The 22,138-nt window shown below is 35.1% G+C and overlaps 2 long non-coding RNA genes across 2 annotated transcripts; both read right to left on the bottom strand.

Annotated features, from left to right (window-relative positions):
• Nucleotides 1-649: 649 nt before the first annotated feature.
• Nucleotides 650-3,246, bottom strand: LOC110905584. Its single transcript, XR_002573245.1, has 3 exons — nt 3,107-3,246; nt 2,024-2,110; nt 650-855 (listed from the first exon to the last, which is right to left on the bottom strand). It is a non-coding gene; the product is annotated as an uncharacterized LOC110905584 (long non-coding RNA).
• Nucleotides 3,247-11,724: 8,478 nt separating this feature from the next.
• On the bottom strand, nt 11,725-17,263 carry LOC110905585. Its single transcript, XR_002573246.2, has 3 exons — nt 17,146-17,263; nt 13,410-13,496; nt 11,725-11,933 (listed from the first exon to the last, which is right to left on the bottom strand). It is a non-coding gene; the product is annotated as an uncharacterized LOC110905585 (long non-coding RNA).
• Nucleotides 17,264-22,138: the final 4,875 nt, after the last annotated feature.

Here is a 22,138-nt window from a genome sequence, read left to right as displayed (position 1 = left end):
ACAAGTCTAATATATTACATTTCATCCGAAAACACATCTAAATAAGGGTTCACAGATATACTAATTAGTTATATTTGTTAGAAAACCTAATATTTATATAAATATAACTATCTATGTATTTATTAAAATTTAAAGAAAGTAAATAAACGAACGAACATAAAAGAATGTTCACGAACATAAATGAACGAACACAATGTGTGTTCATGTTCGTTCATTTAATTAAACGAACAATTTTTTTGTTCGTGTTCGTTCATTTATTAAATAAACGAACATAAACGAACTTCCCGCCGAACAAGTTCATGAACGTTCGGTTCGTTTACAGGCCTAGTCTTTCAACTAGGTTTTGTCTTTACGTTTTTACTATGGTTTCTATACATTGTGTTATTATAAAAACGTATAACATAATGTTAATTTGGGTTACGTCCATTGCGTTCTTATCATAACCTATGACACCATGTATGACACAATGAAGATAGGGTTATATTTGGGTTTTCTATACATTGTGTTATAGGTTCTAGACATTGTGTTTATTATGTTATCGATTGTGTTTTAATTTGTTGTCCATTGTGTTTTTTTTTTGTTTTGTTGCGTATTGTGTTTTAATGTAAGACCCTTATCACGCTTTGACCCAAAACGACGGAGCGGTAAATGAACCGTAAAATTTCTTTCTTTTAACTGCTCTAACACACTTGAATACCGTTTAGGTCAACCCTTTTAACATAAATACATCATTGATCATTTATTTAATGTAACTATGTTAACAAATAGCTACAATCAACGTGACCGCTTTCCCGTACAATCCATGATCTTCAACTCGACCCTCGTTCACTTGTCCATCATGAATATCTGACTAACCTGCGGTCACCATATATAACCAACACGTTAGTACATGGTGACATCATATATAATTTAAAACATATACTTAAAAGGCTATATCGCATTCTAATTATGTAAGGTATTCCATTGAACCATCCTCTCAATTTTATTTACTCGAGTCCGACATCAATTCTTCGAGAGTCCGGCGTTCGCATACCTACACTTCATTTCTTTCTCAATAGTAACATGGTTAGGAATACGTAATCTCAAACATGTTGAAAGCCCACATCTTCACATATACGTATACCAGTGATCTACAAACATTAGATTACAACACGCATATACATATTCATATATCTAAGTACATTCATACGTATCCCATTCATATGTGCGTACATACAAGTCCACACTACTTACACACGCTACAGTTCCATATCTACATACATGCATACAAGTCACATTCACTTATTCGTATTCAAATATCAAACTTTGAACGTCGCAAGCATCTAAAGTTGAGCCTTACCTACAAACATATCAATAAAAATCGATGCAGTTACAAATAAACATAACCGACTAACTTCCAACAAACATGATGAACATTCCATTAACATGATGAACGTTCCATTAACATGATGAACATTCCATTAACATGATGGACGTTCCATTAACATGATGAACGTTCCATTAACATGATGAACATTCCATTAGCGTGATGAACATTCCATTAATATGATGAACATTTCATTAACATGATGAACATTCCATTAACATGATGAACATTCTATTAACATGATGAACATTCCATTAACATGATGAACATTCCATTAACATGACGAACATCTCATTAATATGATGAACATTCCATTAACATGATAAACATTTCAGTTACATGATAAACATTTCAGTAACATGATGAACATTTCCGAAACATGATGAACATTTCTGTAACATGATGAACATTTCAGTAACATGATGAACATTTCAGTAACATGATGAACATTTTAGTAACAAGATGAACATTTCAGTAACATGATGAACATTCCATTAACATGATGAAACTATCATCTTAATTTACATTAAGGATAGACGAAGTTCATATGAACTTACCTTGGTACTTACGCTTACCCGTAACTTCTTACATGGTTCCCTATATACAACATACCAAGCTTCATTTATAAAATAAGAAGTGATTCTGGAAATCACTTACCTTTAGCATCCATGTTCATGCTTGCCTCCTTGCTTCCTCGTGACCCGATAGCCATCCATGCATGAGTCAATTAACAAGATTTATGTCCTTACATATCATTACGTTCACAACATTGTTAGCATATGTGAGCATACATATAAACATTCATTTTCTTTCCATTCATACAATAATCGACTATCGTTAGTCAAATGCCGTATAAATAAAACATATACTAACAGTCATCTTATTTTGAATCCACACAACTCAACTATCATCATGCATAACACATAAATCATCTAGCACATAACACATTGACTCTCTACTCTAACAATCATGTCCAATGGTCATTCCATGATATTCATACATTGTTGACTTTTAGAAAGTCAACTGTCTTACACACTTTTGATTTATGAACATGTAGTCATCTTAACACGGTTAACCATTGTATTAACGTCCTACACATTTCATACTTGTATTGTACGACATATACAATTACATGATCACCTAATTATATACACATACATGTTCGCATACACATACACATACTTTCACATGCTAATGCTTTGTGATTCTACAATTGGCAATGTCATCCAAGGTAACTGGTGGTATAACATAACTCCAACATTATTCATGTTAGTTTACTATTAATTACATCATTTTCATTCATATTTATCAAGTTCTTTCATATAATCTCACATTATAACTTCACCTAGACATTTCATCAAACACTTGACGTGCGTACTACTATCTAAGCACAATGTACAACCCATTCATACTTTATTACCTATTTCTTGCTTTCATTCATCATATCAACTAATTTCACATAACTTTCATTCTAATCATATTCATTTAACAATAATCTACAACATCAAGCTTCATGCATATCAAAACTATACTCAATTTAGCACATGCAACATCATCATCTTCATAACATTGCTTCCACAAGTGGGTTTTCATTCAAACATCAAAGTAATCCGAAATTCAAGCATGATTTCATGTTCCATGAGATGATTTTAATTCATTGTCATTCTAATTTCACATAAACTCACGGATTGAACACAACCCATTTCATCAATAATCACCAAATCATAAATTGTTGCATACCTTATGCTTAGCAAGTAGAGGTGATCAAAGATTGATGTTCATGCACTAGATCAACTATCAATTGCTCCATTAATTTGTTGAATTTGTGGTTAGGTTTTAGAGGGTGTTCTTCCCTCTTTTCTCCATATCACGTAACACACACATTCACACACAAAATTCTGCATTTTGTTTTCTTTTTTATTAGAACTCCACCCCAAAATCTTCACCTTTAGTCCCTCTTGTTTGACACTAAAACATAATTGGAACAACTTTCCTTCTTTAATAGTTTTTTCCATACACTTAACTAGGTTACATAGCCTAGTTATTTATTTCATGATATATCATATAGGAACATATGGTGAATATAAACATTCGAATTTTGGGGCATTACAAGTCTACCCCCCCCCCCCCTTAAAGTAGGTTTTGTCCCCGAAACCTTTCTTGTTTTTAATAAACCAATTCTATTCTTACTTTAAAATCAATTCATTCAAGATGCTTACTACAACACGAGAACATTTGTGACTCCTTAAAGAGGTAGTATTCATGCATAACCATCCATATAGGTCTTTTTCTTATCTTCTTAACAAAGTATCAGACTTTCATACATTCGCCAATCATAGTGAATCAAATAATTTCCATCTCACACATGTACCATACATGATATTTCATTCTAACGTTTGCCACATGATTACTTATCGTGAGTTTACTTCGGTATTCTATGATAAGCATTCCTTCCGAGTACTCTCATTGGCACTTGGTAATTTAAACCGTGTATATTCACATATTACCAACATTCATTTGGGGTTGTCACTACCTCTAGGTAGTTATTATTTCATTTTCGTTAATCTTGAGCGAACCATAACATTTCATTACTAATGTTCCTTATACTTACTTTCATATCATATGAGGGATCAACATATCATCATACGCATACTATGAATATTCAATGATCTATTAATACTACAACAAAACTACCCTTTTCATATTTACTTATTTGTACTTGATGCGAGAACAAAGCATCATTCTACGTTTGCTATCATTACTTGTACTATGCACGCCCTTAGGTTTAACATCGAATCATTTCATACATGTCACTTTGTTCTCCATCCTCTTCACGCACTATTTATTTTACATAAGTAATTATGTCGTGCAAGTTCATCGTACGAGCGTTTAACCAATTCCTGAAATTTTCACTCGAGGCATTTCGAGATTTCTTTTATATAACATAAATTTCTCCTTATGTTGACTGTTAAAAGTCAAACACTTCATACCATACCATATTTATCTTATCATTCATTTTCTTAGTTCGTATGTCGTATTCAATCTACCAATTCATACCTATCCAACATGAGTTATACATTTTACTAACCTCGATCTTCTTGCATAAATCATCAATCAGTGATCCGGATTGGCCCACTTCTTCATGAGTCCAAGTCTGAACTAAACTAACTTCGCCCATCCATGAGATGAGCTTCCGCATCGTGTACATTCTTTTCCAATATATGTTGTTTAAATGTACATGGCTAACAAGCCTAGCATCAAAGTTAGCATTTTCTATCGGTACTTGTCATTATTACATTCTTTCCAATTTATTCTGTTTAGTGTTTTAAACACCCACAATTCTTTCATTTTGTTAATTATTTCACCGACCCTTTACAGTTGACCTTTCAAGATCAAACTGGCGTTTCTTAATTATCATGGATATAATGAAGTACACGATTGTACTTCTTTCCATTAATGCTTACATACAAGGACTTTAATACATCCTTTCAGTACTTCTTGCAAAACTTACCCTTCCCGTCCATACTTAAGTTATCGTTCGGGTCGTAGCCCGTCATTCATTTTGACCCGCAAGAGTCATTTAGTAATATATCTATCACGTAACTTTCTCAAAGCTTATTTCTTTCAACTAAGGTTTCTTACTACTACAATAGCTTTCATCGGTTTTACCTACATAGTAGATCAAATACTTCATGCTAATTTTTACCATTACTTGCTTAATAACTCTCACTTTGTTTAACTGTTCAGAATCCAATTGTAAAATACATTCTAACCGTATGTCTACCAGCTACCCATTTCTGGTATATCCCTCTCTAGTCGAGCTATAAGCCCCTACTTGAAAGAAAACATAATCTTTGTACATACCTAGCGCGAATCAAAACCTTTGACTCGTTATCCATAACTTACATTCCTTTCCAATTGTGATAATGCATGCCCATTCATTACGCTTACCTACAAGCATAAAACTTGTTTTAAATACAAGGTTTAAATGGCGATTACCATTTGACCCGCATGACTCATTCGTTTCTTTAACCATTCTTGCATACAAACATATTTGTATATACATGTATATATATAGAGTAGGAGTTGGGTACAAAGTGTGTTTTTCCTAGAAAGTCTAGGAAGCAATAAGAACGCGGCATGTGGCATTGAAGGATTTTAACTAAAAGGGCAATTATGTAATTTGAATATTATTTTAATTATGGATTATTTTATTAGGATAACTAACTAAGCAGAAAATTATGGAAACTAAATATCCCATTTAATTTAAATTGACGGTTTCAATTTAAATCATACAATTCATACAAAATATTCACAGGAATTCGTAAAAAAGGATTTTACAACATTGCTGGAGGATTCTTGACATTGTGTTTTAACAGCAAGCATATTTCTTGACGCTGTGTTTTAACAGCAAGCAGATTTGCTGGAGGATTCTTGATATTGTGTTTTAACAACAAGCAGATTTCTTGGCATTGTGTTTTAACTGCAAGCAGATTTCTTGACGCTGTGTTTTAACAGCAAGCAGATTGCTGGCCATTGTGTTTTAACAGCAAACAGATTTCTTTACGCTGTGTTTTAACAGCAAGCAGATTTCTTAACATTGTGTTTTAACATCAAACGGATTGCTGGAGGATTCTTGACATTGTGTTTTAACAGCAAGCAAATTTCTTGACATTGTGTTTTAACAGCAAGCAGATTTCCTTGACGCTATGTTTTAACAACAAGCAGATTGCTGGACATTGTGTTTTAATAGCAAGCAGATTTCTTGACACTGTGTTTTAACAGCAAGCAGATTTCTTAACATTGTGTTTTAACAGCAAGCAGATTGTTGGACGCACTGTCAGTGTCTTCGTCTTCAACATAACCCAGTGTCTTCGTCTTCAACACACTGTTATCATCAACATTAAAATGGTAAAACACATAAACCTTAAAACACACTGTCATCATCAACATATTCAGATGTCATTTTAAAACACACTGTCATCATCAACCTTAAAATGGTAAAACAAATCAATCTTAAAGTGGTAAAACACATCAACCTTAAATCATACAACGAAGATACGAAAGTGAATCGGGTAACCTAGAGTTAAATGAGTCTGACCTGGATTCGAAAAGGGCTCGCCGGAAACCTTGACTGATAGTCGGCGGCGGCGTCACCCCAGCCGCTCCTCTCTGCCTACCCTCTTCTAGTCGCTGAGCACCACCACCACAGCGCCATCCTGCGCCGCCACCTAACCCCACAAAATCCCTCCTCCACTGTGTGTTGCGGCCATCACCGTTTTGAGGTTTTTGGAGGTGGGTTTAGAGAGGGAGAGAGAGAGAGAGAGAGAGAGAGAGAAAGAGGGGAAATCGCATGAATTTAGGGATTGGTTATTGATATGGCAGTTTCTTAACTGATTTAAAACACTTCCAATTACCAAAATACCCTCACTATATATTAAAAGTCTCTAATTATATAACTCAGATATTACGAAAATGCCATCCATTTGATCTAAGCCATTAAACACACTCATCTGATGGCCCAGATCGCTTCCTACACTTTCTAGAAAAAACACACTTTTCGTAGGATCCTTACTCTTTCTCTATATATATATACTCATATATATATATCCGCTTTTTAAATAATATTTACTTGCTTAGTCTGTAATTACTTAAACATTCGAACTTTTTATTCTTATAATTTGTTCCCTTCTATGTTTCAAATCCGTCGCGCGGTTTCTAACATATCATTCATACTTTCATTCCTTTCATGTTTCGTATCCGTCTCGCGGATTCTAACATCTCATTCATGTTTTCATTCCTTTCATGTTACGAATCCGTCTCGCGGATTCTAACATATCATTCATGCTTTCATTCCCTTCATGTTTCGAATCCGTCTCGCGGATTCTAACATATCATTCATACTTTCTCATGTGTATTTGGTACTTTCGAAACCTGAAAATCTTACATTTCCCTTCACCCTCACGTCCACCTACTACCTAATTCTAACGGACATACCTGTAACAATTATCACGGTCTCACGAACGTCATATATAACACCCCAACCGATGGCGGAAACATCGGGATGTGACGAACAAATCGCTCAAAAGCATCATCACACTAATTGTAACAATATAGATTAAATCAAATTTCATTAACGACCAAATTCAAATACATTGTTTCAAATAAAGACAAATTGCAACAAACAAGGTTTATTATTAAAATGGGTATCTAGTATACTCACATTGGTTGCGTATAAGAATTCCTTGAAATAACGCACGAGTAAAGATTGATAAATCCAAGAGAACGAATCGTAATGGTTATCCTAGATATTTACAATACAACACAACGATCTTATTAATATTTATAGATTAAATAAGATCCTAGTTTAATCTTGTATAAATCCTACATAATTTGATTTTATGGTTATGTTTAATAGCATATGAGAAAAATTAATTAAACATTTTGTATTAATTAAATAGTAAAAGGGATTTAACTTTTAAAAGTGTTAATTAAATTAAAAAAATGAATTAAGCATTTGACTCATCCGTAATAGAAAGAAAAAAAAAACTAAACTGAAATGGAATGAAGGCTGTCATCATGCGGAATGATTATAATCCGGAAAATCAGCAACGGTTAAAAAAAAAGGAAGGAAAGCTGTTCACGTGAAGAGTTTGGCAGCAAAAGGTTGATTATGGCAGTTTCTATTTGTTCCATTCCCTTTGTTTCTTTTTTTTTAATCCTAGACTTGTTTACACTTTTAATTTGTGCACAAACAGTCCCTGCCAAATTTCTAGATTAGAACATGACAGTTTCCATTATAAGAAGGATTTGAGTTTTAAATGTGTCACTTAAGGTCCCTTAACTTCTAAGGACCTAACTAACTAAATAGGTTAACTTGGTTACGTTATGAACTTATTCTAATCTAACAAAATTAACTAGGTTAATTAATAATTTTAAGTTATATGGTTAATTGATTAAATAAATAAATAAATAACCGCATTGGCAACCAAATGAGATTAAAAAGAGAAAAAAAATATTTCAACAATTATATATTTTTGCGAAAATTTCCGAGGTTTCAAAGGCTGGGATCCGAATTTCAAAACGGGTCGGATTTTGGAGGCCCATTTTGACGGATGTTATTGTCTCCCTTACGTTAGGAGATTTCGTCCTCGAAATCTAAGAGTAAAACTTTTGAAAAGATGACATCTAAAGATTCAAAAGAGAGAATAGAATGGATGAGACTTGATCCCAATGTTTAGTTCAAGGAAATTGCTTTCAGGAATGCGTCACATAGCATATAGTTTCACATAGCATATAAAAGGTTCAATTAGTTTCACATAACATATAAAAGGTTCAACTAGTTTCACATAGCATAATCATGAATTTCACATAGTGTAACATAGATAATGAAAGCATTGTAGATTTAGTTCGTTCACGAGAGATTATTATTTTTTTAGATTGCGAAGATAGTGCGATTCGTGTCTCCAAGCTTGAAATGAAAGTAAAGTTCAAATATATAGTTTCATTGAGAACGAAGAAGAGTTGGTAACTACCTCCGAGGTAAGGAAATTACCCCTAGCTCATTGGTGAAGTTGAAAAGTAAGCGGAGCTAATCGTCAAGGTGAGGAAATCACTCCTATCTTAATGATAAGCTTCCATTTTTTTGGGAATATGAGTAGTAGCATAAAAATCTAGAGCAATCCACATGACATACTTAGTTAACAAGATTAACGTATCACTGGCATGTGAATAAACAGGTCAACCCATCGTGTACCACAATTGAATGACTTAACATGACCTCTCATTCACGGGTGGTGCGCTACTCCTATAGCACTATGCATAGTGCTATACATGTTAAGGGATGGGTTAAAGGACAAGCTTATCACATAAGAATCACCCAGTAACACGAATCCAGTATAACATACTAGCATGCATGTATTAGATTGAAATGATATATCGTACAAATGTACAACACATGAAAATTGAGATAATATAAAAGAGAGATAGCATAAAAGAGATAAAACATAAAACATGGATTGTCACGGAACGTAACATAAGACTATTCCAAAGTAAATCGAAGTCCTTTTCGAATTAAGGAAACGTGCTTTGGCCTAATAGACAAATACTCTCATCGAGAAGCGACTAACGATATTTGTCCTTCCAGGTACTACACTTCCTTAATCGATTGAGAAAATCAAAACTTTGGCGAGATTGAAAATCGAAGAGTGGGACTAGTTAACAAGATGCGAGTTTCACCTCTAACTTGATAACATCGTACCCTAACGTGGTTGGTACTTATCAAAAGATAAGGGTCCACTAGAATATGAAATGGAAATTCCCTTCAAGGTTTGGATATCACTCCTAACTTGAGGGTAGATTTCGTGCAAAATTCAAAGTATAGCAGAGTGAAAGTCATCACCAAATGTGGGAATCACCCCTATTTTGGTGAATCGTTTCGATTGTGTTATAAGAGTGTCTTCAAAGCCTCTAAGTGTATATTGTGTTAGCCTTAGGAAAGGCATGTATGTTAAAAGACCAAAGAGAATAGAGAGAAGCAAATAAGATAGAAGGAAGATAGTTTTAAACAGCACATAAGGGATAAAGCTCCTAAACTATAGACTAGGTAAAAGCATTCCTAATTTTCCTAATTCCATATAGTTATGGCTCTGATACCAAGGTATCAGAGTATTCCTACTATAGGCTAGGTAAAAGTATGGCAATCTTCCTAATTCCCTATAGTTGTGGCTCTGATACCAATCTGTCACACCCCAACCGATGGCGGAAACATCGGGATGAGACGAACAAATCGCTCAAAAGCATCATAACACTAATTGTGACAATATAGATTAAATCAAATTTCATAAATGACTAAATTCAAATACGTTGTTTCAAATAAAGACAAATTGCAACAAACAAGGTTTATTATTAAAATGGGTATCTAGTATACTCACATTGGTTGCGTATAAGAATTCCTTGAAATAACGCACGAGTAAAGATTGAGAAATCGAAGAGAACGAATCGTAATGGTTATCCTAGATATTTACAATACAACACAACGATCTTATTAGTATTTATAGATTAAATAAGATCCTAGTTTAATCTTCTACAAATCCTACATAATTTGATTTTATGGTTACGTTTAATAGCATATGAAAAAAATTAATTAAACATTTTGTATTAATAAAATAGTAAAAGGGATTTAACTTTTAAAAGTGTTAATTAAATTAAAAAAATGAATTAAGCATTTGACTCATCCGTAATAGAAAGAAAAAAAACTAAACCGAAATGGAATGAAGGCTGTCATCATGCGGAATGATTATAATACAGAAAATCAGCAACGGTTAAAAAAAAGGAAGGAAAGCTGTTCACGTGAAGAGTTTGGCGGCAAAAGGTTGATTATGGCAGTTTCCATTTGTTCCATTCCCTTTGTTTCTTTTTTTTTAAATCCTAGACTTGTTTACACTTTTAATTTGTGCACAAACAGTCCCTGCCAAATTTCTAGATTAGAACATGACAGTTTCCATTATAAGAAGGATTTGAGTTTTAAATGTGTCACGTAAGGTCCCTTAACTTCTAAGGACCTAACTAACTAAATAGGTTAACTTGGTTACATTATGAACTTATTCTAACCTAACAAAATTAACTAGGTTAATTAATAATTTTAAGTTATATGATTAACTGATTAAATAAATAAATAAATAACCGCATTGGCAACTGAATGAGATTAAAAAGAGAAAAAAAATTTCAACGATTATATATTTTTGCGAAAATTTCTGAGGTTTCAAAGGTTGGGATCCGAATTTCAAAATGGGTCGGATTTTGAAAGCCCATTTTGACGGATGTTACATCATACGTTTCTTGTGTACTGGCCAGGTACACAATCCACATACTAGTTTCGTGTCTTCGTGTAATCGTCACTTATGTCCGAAGAATTAGGTTTTGGCATGTGTAACATTTTCAAAACTTCATTACCATTCTATTATTATATTTCTTTTTAAAATTTTCCTTCACTTGTTAGATTTTACCTTTACATGCACATACAGGTTAAATTTACGTACCTGGGGTCAATTTGTCTTATCACATGCCTTGGTGCCGGTCCTAGACCGCATTCACGGATCATCCTCTCCAAGCAATTATGCTTACCTTACATACAACATACTGTTAGTTTTCTTCAAATACATACTTAAGTACATACTTACCTTTGCTTCTACCCTTAGATCTTGATCGAGTCTCGGATTGTACGGGTTCCTTGTCACAAGAGCACACAGGTTTGAGTCCAAGTATTTACCTCCTCATACTTGATTTCCCTCAAACCAGGGCTCTGATACCAACTTGTAAGACCCTTATCACACTTTAACCCAAAACGACGCAGCGGAAAATGAACCGTAAAATTTCTTTCTTTTAACTGCTCTAACACACTTGAATACTGTTTAGGTCAATCCTTTTAACATAAATACATCATTAATCATTTATTTAACATAACTATGTTAACAAATAGTTACAAACAACGTAACCGCTTTCCCGTACAATCCATGATCTTCAACTCGACCCTCGTTCACTTGTCCATCATGAATATCTGACTAACCTGCGGTCACCATATATAACCAACACGTTAGTACATGGTGACATCATATATAATTTAAAACATATACTTAAAAGGCTATATCGCATTCTTATTATGTAAGGTATTCTATTGAACCATCCTCTCAATTTTATTTACTCGAGTCCGACATCAATTCCTCGAGAGTCCGGCGTTCGCATACCTACACTTCATTTCATTCTCAATAGTAACATGGTTAGGAATACGTAATCTCAAACATGTTGAAAGCCAACATCTTCACATATACGTATACCAGTGATCTACAATCATTAGATTACAACACGTATATACACACTCATATATCTAAGTACATTCATACGTATCCTATTCATATGTGCATACATACAAGTCCACACTACTTACACACGCTACAGTTCCATATCTACATACATGTATACAAGTCACATTCACTTACTCATATTCAAATATCAAAGGTTGAACGTCGCAAGCATCTAAAGTTGAGCCTTACTTACAAACATATCAATTAAAATCGATGCAGTTACAAATAAACATAACCGACTAACTTCCAACAAACATGGTGAACATTCCATTGACATGATGAACGTTCCATTAACATGATGAACGTTCCATTAACATGATGAACACTCCATTAACGTGATGAACATTCCATTAATATGATGAACATTTCATTAACATGATGAACATTCGATTAACATGATGAACATTCTATTAACATGATGATCATTCCATTAACATGATGAACATTCCATTTACATGCTGAACATTTCATTAATATGATGAATATTCCATTAACATGAAGCAGTTCACCAAGAATGAACAATTAAAATCCAATTACTTTTAGAAGTCAAGGTCAATATCGATGCAGTTACAAATAAACATAATCGACTAACTTCCAACAAACATGATGAACATTCCATTAACATGATGAATGTTCCATTAACATGATGAACATTCCATTAACATGATGAACGTTCCATTAACATGATGAACGTTCCACTAACATGATGAACATTCCACTAACGTGATGAACATTCCATTAATATGATGAACATTTCATTAACATGATGAACATTTCATTAACATGATGAACATTCGATTAACATGATGAACATTCCATTAACATGATGAACATTCCATTAACATGATGAACATTTCATTAACATGATGAATATTCCATTAACATGATGAACATTCCATTAACATGATAAACATTTCAGTAACATGATGAACATTTTAGTAACATGATGAACATTTCCATAACATGATGAACATTTCAGTAACATGATGAACATTTCAGTAACATGATGAACATTCCATTAACATGATGAAACTATCATCTTAATTTACATTAAGGATAAACGAAGTTCATATGAATTTACCTTGGTACTTACGCTTACCCGTAACTTCTTACATGGTTCCCTATATACAACATACCAAGCTTCATTTATAAAATAAGAAGTGATTCCGGAAATCACTTACCTTTAGCATCCATGTTCATGCTTGCCTCCTTGCTTCCTCGTGACCCGATAGCCATCCATGCTTGAGTCAATTGATAAGATTTCCGTCCTTACATATCATTACGTTCACAACATTGTTAGCTTATGTGAGCATACATGTCACACCCCCAAAATCCACCTGCGGAGTATCACCAATTGGGAGCGTGACTGACCAGGATTAAGCCATCAATCATATTGAACATAGCGTAAATAATTAAAGTAATTCATAAAACCCAATTCAATACAATTGATGTTCCAACAAAACACAGTTTAAGTAACGGAAGCATATAAGTAACCCAACATAGTTAATAGTTTTAAATGTCATAACAGTTCAACGTAGAATCACGATCCTTGTCCACAACGACCGCGCCTCCAGTGCAAGCTCCAAAAGTACCTAAGGTCCTGCAAGGCATGCAGCAACGAATCAACAACTAGTTGAGCGAGTTCACAGAAAGTAAGTACGTAATGGTAATTCGTAAGTTCATTAATGGGGGCTTCCCATGTATGTATGTACTAATAGTGGGGGTTTCCCATGGTTATATTTATTACTAATGGGGGCTTCCCGTGTTTATCCTTTCTAGACTATTGTAACCATGTGTTCTTCCTAACCCGAGAATAGGAATACGTACGAGGTCACGTAGGTTTTACGTGAGTGCCCTTCCCCGAGGACAGAGGTACGCATGAGGTTTACGTAGGTTTTACGTAAGTGTCCTTCCGACCCGGAAGACAGTAGTGGGTATGAGTTTACGTAGGTTTTACGTAAGTGTCCTCCCGACCCAGGAGACAGTGGTAGATACTAGTTTACGTAGGTTTTACGTAAGTGTCCTGACTAACCTGAGGACGATGGTATATAGTCTAGCAATAGTGTAAGTACGAGTAATTATCCATTTCAAATCTTCCAACCCAATTCCCAACTCGGGAATCCCATGCCTTGGCTGTGTGAACTCACCTTGGTTTGCTCGGTATGCTAAGTATGTGCTCACCGTTAATCAATCACGTCCTATGGTACGCACGTATACATAGTCAGTTTGTATTCATGAAGTTGGCACGTAAGTATATTCATAGTAGACATCGCATCAGTAAACACCGAGTATCACATTGCACGTATTCGTAATCATACAAGTACTGTTTTATACTTAACAACAGTTAAATATCTCAGTTAACTTTTAACAGGATTAGACTGAGTTACTGGACAGATTATACATTTGGCGAAACACATTGTTGGCGAAACACTTGTTGGCGAAACACTAATTGACGAGACACATTCTGTTTCGCCAACTACCCTTGGCGAAACACCCCCTCTATTTCGTCAAACACCTTTGGCGAAACACCCCTTCTATTTCGTCAAACACCTTTGGCGAAACACCCCTTCTGTTTCGCCAAAAATTCCGTTTCGTGAACCAGTTTTAGTTACGTCAAGAATCAGTTACGATTTTACAGAAAACCCTAATCATGCTAACAGCCGTCATGAACATCATCGATCATCATCATCATCATCATCTCACAGAATTATCATCATCATACAGAATCATCATACAGAAATCGTTCAACATATAATCATCATCTAATTATCATGTACAACCTATACCCTAAGCGTAACGGCTGGTTAATGAAATCCCGAACATCTACACTGTCTAACATATACACACAGGTAGATCCGATATTTGTGATCTAAGAATAATCAGAATCTATGCTAACAATCATTAACATGCATAAGCATTACAAGATTCATGAAATCATATTTAACATCAAGTTCCGCATAAGATTATGTACTCGATTAGTCATGCATAACCAAGTCAAGACCATCATACTCATCTCTGTTCCAGAAATCAAACATTCACAACATGTATAAAGAAACAGAGAATCAAGAAACCGATTTAACAAGCATGCAACTAACCGAGATGGATGACACGAGTGTTTGATCATTCACGAGTACTTGGGAGAACACAGATTTGCCGTCACACACACAAAGGAGTTCTAGGGTTTTCCTGATTTGCTAAAGTGTGTCAAATGAGCGGTTCCGTATAACTTATACGCATCTAAGTGTTTTGGGCCTTTAATGGGCTTGGCGAAACTGATGGACCGGCGAAACACTAATGTTTCGTCGAGTGGTTTGATGGCGAAACAAAACTCTGTTTCGTTGAGTATGTTCATGGCGAATCACAACTCTGTTTCGTCGAGTTGTTTGATGGTGAATCAGTCTAAGTGTTTTATAATAATTCATGTTATATTTTACAACAACAATAAATCACATATATGCACAATCATAACACGTTTCATTAAAACATAACATGTATGGTTACAAGTCAAACAAGTCAACTACTAAACAGTCAAAGTCAACGTGCAATAAATGTGAAAGTGAAAGTCGAAAATTCGAGTTGTCACAATACATACAAACATTCATTTTCTTTCCATTCATAGAATAATCGACTTTCGTTAGTCAAATGCCGTATAAATAAGACATATACTAATAGTCATCTCGTTTCGAATCCACACAACTCAACTATCATCATGCATTATAAATCATCTAGCACATAACACATTGACTCTCTACTCTAACAATCATGTCCAATGGTCATTCCATGATATTCATACATTGTTAACTTTTAGAAAGTCAACTGTCTTACTTACACACTTTTCATTTATGAACATGTATTCATCTTAACATGGTTAACCATTGTATTAACGTCCTACGCATTTCATACTTGTATTGTACGACATATACAATTACATGATCACCTAATTATATACACATACACATTCGCATACACATACACATACTTTCACATGCTAATGCTTTGTGATTCTACAATTGGCAATGCCATCCAAGGTAACTGGTATAACAAACCTCCAACATTATTCATGTTAGTTTACTATTAATTACATCATTTTCAATTATATTTATCAAGTTCTTTCATATAATCTCACATTCTAACTTCACCTAGACATTTCATCAAACACTTAGCGTGCGTACTACTATCTAAGCACTGCGTACTACTATCTAAGCACAATGTACAACCCTTTCATAATTTATTACCTATTTCTTGCTTTCATTCATCATATTCAACTAATTTCACATAACTTTCATTCTAATCATATTCATTTAACAATAATATACAACATCAAGCTTCATACATATCAAAACTATACTCAATTTAGCACATGCAACATCATCATCTTCATAACATTGCTTCCACAAGTGGGTTTTCATTAAAGGGTTATTGGATTTTATCACTCTAAACTATTGGGTATTTGTCGCTGTCACTCCCAACTATCACTTTGATTCTCATCACTCCCAACTTAACACTTTGTGTGTTGTGTCACTCTGGTTGAGTGGTTTTTGGCTCCCATTTTGTCGTTTAGGAGCAGATTCAACTGCAACAATTAGTAATTCACAAAGTGTTAGCCTAATATCACCAATAACACAAGTCAAACACTAAGAAATATTCACATGCGGAGTGACACAACACATAAAGTGTTAAGTTGGGAGTGGTGGGAGTCAAAGTGATAGTTGGGAGTGGCAGCAACAAATACCTAATAGTTGGGAGTGATAAAATCCAATAACCCTTCATTAAAACATCAAAGTAATCCGAAATTCGAGCATGATGTCATGTTCCATGAGATGATTTTAACTCATTGTCATTCTAATTTCACATAAACTCACGGATTGAACACAACCCATTTCATCAATAATCACCAAATCATAAATTGTAGCATACCTTATGCTTAGCAAGTAGAGGTGATCAAAGATTGATGTTCATGCACTAGATCAATCATCAATTGCTCCATTAATTTGCTGAATTTGTGGTTAGGTTTTAGAGGGTGTTCTTCCCTCTTTTCTCCATATCTCGTAACGCACACATACACACACAAAATTCTGCATTTTGTTTTCTTTTTAATTAGAACTCCACCCCAAAATCTTCACCTTTAGTTCCTCTTGTTTGATACTAAAACATAATTGGCACAACTTTCCTTCTTTAATAGTTTTTGTCATACACTTAACTAGGTTACATAGCGTAGTTATTTATTTCATGATATATCATATAGGAACATATGGTGAATATAAACATTCGAATTTTTGGGGCGTTACATTTAATCCGTTGTTCATTGCGTTTTAGGCTATTGTCCATTGTGTTTTAATGTGCTGTCCATTGTGTCTTTTATCTGTTGTCATCAATTTTGTTTTTAGTTTGATTCTCATTGTGTTTAGTCTGTTGTCCATTGTGTCTTTTATCTGTTGTCATCGATTGTGTTTTTGGTCTACTTTCCATTGTGTTTTTAGTTTGATACTCATTGTGTTGTATGTTATGTACATTGTGTAATACGCAACTGGGTTTTCTCATTGTGTTTTATGTTATGTCCATTGTGTAATACACAACTGGGTTTGCGATTTTTTTTTTCTAAATATAACAATATGGTACTCATATTAAAATACGCAACTATGGTGGTGGTGATGGGCGGTGGTGGTGTTTAACTCTCTGCAAACCGTAGAAAATCTTAGAAGTGACCGGGCAAAGTCTGCACCAAGAAGAGGTCACGCAGACGTTTTTTAATGAAACGTCTTCAGAAAAACAAACAGTCTGCGCGTGACAATGTCTGCGTATGGTCTGCACGACGCAGAAAAAGAGCTTGTGCAGAGCTTTTTAGAAAAAACAAACAACACCTAAATGATTTGCATTTATAAAATACTATATTTTAACCATCTTATCCTCCAATAATAAGTGATTTACATTTATAAAATACTATATTTTAACCGTCTTAGAGCATCACATCCAGCCCTCTAAAATTATATGTAACAACTGTCACTAAAATCAATAATTAGGACGATAATTAGTCAATAAGAAAACCCTAATTGAGACACCCAAATAATTCTGCACTAACCCTAAGATTTTCAGAATAATCGGAATCAGGATCAGGGCCCCTAAAACTCAAGGGGGCAAACCTCAGTTGAATATTTATCTAAATATTACGTTGCTATATTCTGATTGGACAAAATAATTGATTCATGCAAGCTAGTCCCGAGCCTAGGCAGCCTATAATTAGACTGCTTAGCTTACGGACCGTAAGGGATCAGGCATACAGTCCGTAAGGGAGTCCCAAAAATTAGTATAAATAGCCGACATTGGCACTTGCCTTCTGAATTGAAAACGACGTAAATTGTCCCTGTGTACGTCGAGTTAGAGCTGTTACACTACAATAAACACACACGATCACGAGGTGCTGCTGCAATCAGGGTAATAACTCGATCGCTATTACGATTCAACATCCGATCGATTATAACTATCCAACGATTGTCTGAGTGCTGCTCAAATTGAGCTGATACTTTGTTATTCATTGTGATTTCGACTTGAATGTTTGAGTGCTGTTCGAATTCGGACTATGCTCTGTCATTCGTTGTGAATCCATTGAATTATTAAGTATTGCACTTATTAATTGTTGTGAGGGTTTAATCTCGTGAATTGACGTAACTGTTGAATTAGTTACTAACCCGTTTGTGTGTGCATTGTTAATTAAATTAGGTTAATCACAGGCAAATCAGTAAGGCTTAAACTCTGCTCGTAAAATCTGCAAAGTGAGTCATTCTCTTTTTATCAACTGTTCTACAAAACTCCAAGTTATTTTCAAAGTTATAATTACAGGGATTAAGTCTATGTAATCACCAAATTACAGCTGGTATGTGGGGTTTTGTATACATTACTTATTTCCCGTCACACTTGGACAACGAGTTAGCCAAGGGGTGATCTGACCACAGTCACAGACACCATTTGGACAACGAGATAGCCAATGGGTAGTCGAGTGACAAGTACTGTGGGTAGTTGGTTTGATATCAGAAACATTGTAATTCCCCTTAATACTGTAAATTATAACAAGTGTGTCATTTTAATAAACTGAATGATTCACTCAGTATTTCCCCGCTGACAAAACCTTTTTCAAACATGTTTCAGGTGATCTGTTGTGAGCAAGGAAAAGTGCCGTGGAGTACTCTTAGCTTAGAAAAGTGGCTCAATGCAAATAAATAAAAGAAACATGTTTTGAAAAATAAAGATTTCCCTGAGAAATCACATTATTGTAAATTACGGAAATTTATCCCTAAATTATGAAACGGGCAGTTTAAATTATTAAAAGATCCTGTTTTAAAAAGTCTCCCGCTGTCGCCTAAATTAAATACCACTGGATTTCTATCCCGCGGCTCCTGAAACGGGTCAAACCGGGTCGGGGGCCGTGACAGAAATAAGGTGGTATCAGAGCCACTGTTTTAAGCTTACTGATTAAGCTCACTGTTCTAATTGATTTAAGCCTATTGAAAAACAATTAGGAAAATTTTATTTGTCATTCTGTGAATATACGTGCATTAACTGATCAATGGTTGAAATTACAGTATGAGTAAACAAAAGATTTCTGCTATCTATCGCAAATTAGATAGTACACCTAAAGAACAGGGAACCTCTTCCTCCAATTCTTCCACCAAGTTAGAGGAAGGAATCTTTGGTCGTAAGGCAAATTATGAAAACCCGCTTACCCCGGAGAAAAGGAATTTGATTATTAGGAAGGGTCAAGAGAAAAAGAAACCCCAAACCAAGAGAGTGAGGTTTAACCCAGAGATTCAGGAAATTAGCAACAATCCACCAGGGGAAAATAACCTAGATGAAAAATGGGCAAATCTGTATTTGCTCGCTACCGTAGCAGAAAATGCAAATCTTTAAACTCTAAATCTAGAAATAAGTACTTCCCAGTAAATAAATAAATAAATCTGAGTGTGTTCTGTTTGCTATTATGTTGTACAAATTAGTGTGCAATAAAAATGTTTATTTGTTAAACTTTGTTCCAAAGTTTTAACTTAGCATTTTTGTGCATTTTGCATATATGCTACACAGCATGAGTGAGCTATCCGAGGCGTTTCAAAACCTCAACCTCTATCCTGTGCCAATTGAAGTCTCCCACAACTTCACTGGTTACATTGCTAACATAGAGGAACCTCTGGAATTCCAAGCTCCACCGCTGGAAAAAGCAAAACCTAAAAAGAGGAGAAGATATGTAGGGTGGCGAAAAGTGCGCAGAAGGAAACCTAGAAGACTCCCTAAAATAGAAAATCCTGTAAGTGTGAGCAAGGGAAAGGAAATAGAAACCGGAGAAAGTTCCAAACCAGTAGAAATAGGGATAGACCTAAAGCAAAAGGGAATAGAGATCGGAGAAAGCTCTAAACAGCCAGAGGAGATCACATTCCAGGACGAAATAGACCGTCTACTGGCCAATTGTGATGTCATAGAGCCTGTCAACAATAATCTCTTCTCTTATCCTGCTACAGCCCAATTCCCAATAAACCTAGAATCAGTTATACCAGACCCACTAGTACACACACGACTATTAGGCCAAATGGAAGAATGGTGGACCAATGACTGGCAATTCCAGAATATAGTCAATAGTCCCTATAGTTTTCTCCCACAGTTTGATCCAGAACCTGTCCCCAATCCGCCAATGAGCTATGAAAACCTGGCCGAGCTTCATCAGTTTGGTGAAGAACTGATAGGCACTAGGAATAGGATCAGGGAAATTGGGGAGCAGATTTCCTGGAAGTATGACGAAAGGGAACGTCACTACTGAACTGCCAGTAATCCAAGAATAGTGGGGAGGGTTTGGAAAAGTTTGTTTGTATTATAACTAATACAGTAAAACTAACTCTGTAAAATGGGCAATAAAACAATGTAAGATAAAAGGTGTGTATTGAAGCAGGTATAATCTATAAAACAGAACAGAAGTCGAGAAAATCGACAATTTTGGTTATAGATATGTGTTGTGAGGATTTATGTGTTTATGTGTAATTGCTTTATTATATTTAACTAGCAATTATTTGACACTAATAAATTACACTTATACCAATTATCAGATGGAAAATGCTAGTAATGAACCAGTTAATGAAGAGAATCAATCTGAGCAAAATCAGGAAAACCAATACATGACCAGACAAGATATTGAAAATATCATCACTCAAGGGATAGCCAATGCTATTCCAGAAATCATGGCTGCTGCTAGGAAACCTGTTGAATCACAACAAATCATTCCTAGTAAACGTACTCAGGAAGATAATTTTAGCCATAGTGTAAATGGAGGCGGCAATCATGATAATCATGATAACAATCCGCAACAGGCCCCACTCCCTAAGAAAATGAAAGCTGCAACGCCTGGTTGCACTTACAAGGAATTTCTTGCCTGTAAGCCAGCAGAATTTGCAGGTAATGAAGGGGCAACTGCAACACTGCGATGGTTTGAGAAAACCGAAGCAGTAATTGCAATAAGTAAATGTGCTGAAGAAGATCAAGTGATGTATGCGTCAAACTTGTTCAAAGAGGGGGCGCTAGAATGGTGGAACACAGTGCTACAAGCAAAAGGAAGAAGGGTGGCCTATGCGATGAATTGGGAAGAATTTAAAAGTCTTGTCGAAAGAAAATTCTGTCCCGAATACGAAAAGGAACAAATGGCAAACAAGTTCCTGAGTCATCGTATGATAGGCGTAGATTGTCGAGGATATACTTCGACATTCTTCGAATATGCGAGAGTGGTACCTAACCTGGCTTCGCCAGAACCGGTACTCATTTCCCGTTATATTTGGGGATTAATTGGAGAAATCCGTAACATCGTTAAAGCTGCAAGACCACGCACTATTGACGATGCTGTAGAATTAGCCAACACCTTAACCGATGAACTGGTGCGCAC

Source organism: Helianthus annuus, chromosome 14 (genome assembly GCF_002127325.2).
Source record: "Helianthus annuus cultivar XRQ/B chromosome 14, HanXRQr2.0-SUNRISE, whole genome shotgun sequence".
Taxonomy (NCBI): domain Eukaryota; kingdom Viridiplantae; phylum Streptophyta; class Magnoliopsida; order Asterales; family Asteraceae; genus Helianthus; species Helianthus annuus.
Note: the sequence above shows the minus strand (reverse complement) of the source record. Positions and strands in the feature narration are given on the sequence as shown.